The sequence below is a fragment of the Pundamilia nyererei genome, unplaced genomic scaffold (assembly GCF_000239375.1).
Source record: "Pundamilia nyererei isolate P.nyererei 1_Seehausen unplaced genomic scaffold, PunNye1.0 scaffold00238, whole genome shotgun sequence".
Classification (NCBI taxonomy): Eukaryota; Metazoa; Chordata; class Actinopteri; order Cichliformes; family Cichlidae; genus Pundamilia; species Pundamilia nyererei.
In genome coordinates, this window is record NW_005187639.1 from 669,500 (window position 1) to 670,476 (window position 977).

Genomic DNA, 977 nt, shown 5'->3' on the forward strand with positions numbered 1-977 from the left:
CTTCAGCCTTTTACTGGAGTACTTTTTGTTTTGACACTTAAAAGGCCGTGACAGGCAGTAAAGTGTCTGTGTGCGGTTTGTCTCACAGTGCAGCAGAGCTTGGATTTGACAGGGAGAGAAAAGAAAGAGAGCTAAGTTCACTCAGACATGCAGGAAGACAGGAGAGGACAGGAAGAAGAGAGCTTAGTGTTAAAGGTGTGCTGAGCCACTACACAGTGTCCCCTCACCTGCTAATCCTCACTTTAACCTCCAACTGTTGTCATTGTTGTGACGTGGGCAGACCGTGGGGATATGGAGAATGAGGACCCAGGCGCGGTGCTCTGTGTATAAACAGTGCGTTTATTTACAGTGATGGAAAAACATGACAATAAATCCCGTGCTCTCCCGGCCTGATCAGCTGCAGGTGTGTCAAGGTCTTCACACACCCCTACATGCACATACGTCTACAAGCAGGGAGAAGGAGGGACAGCAATACGAAATACATACATTATAATATTAGTCCATAACTGCTCAGGGTCCCTGGGTCTGAGCGACCCTGGGACCCTGAAAATTGTAGTTTTTAGGTGTGGAGGCAAAGTCGCCCACTAACATGTGGAGAGAGAAAACAGGTGTTTTTAAAATTCTCTTTCACTACTTGTGTCCTACAGATTTAAACTAAGTACACTCATTAGAATGAGAAAGTTCTAAATAACTTTGAATACATTTTATATTGTCATGTGCTAATATTATTATGTCAATACAACAAAAGGTTCAGTTACCTTCGTACAAAAACTGTTCATAGAGCTACTTTATACTTTCTTACTTTGGTACATTTCACAGCTTTTGAGTAAAAAACTTGCTTCAGTACTTCAACTGGAGTATTTTAACCCACGTATCTGTACTTCTGTTTGAGTAAAGAAAGTCTGTACGTTTGCCGCCTCTGGTTAAAACCGATGAGTTATGAAATTTAGGCTACGTCCACGGGTATTTTTGAAAAC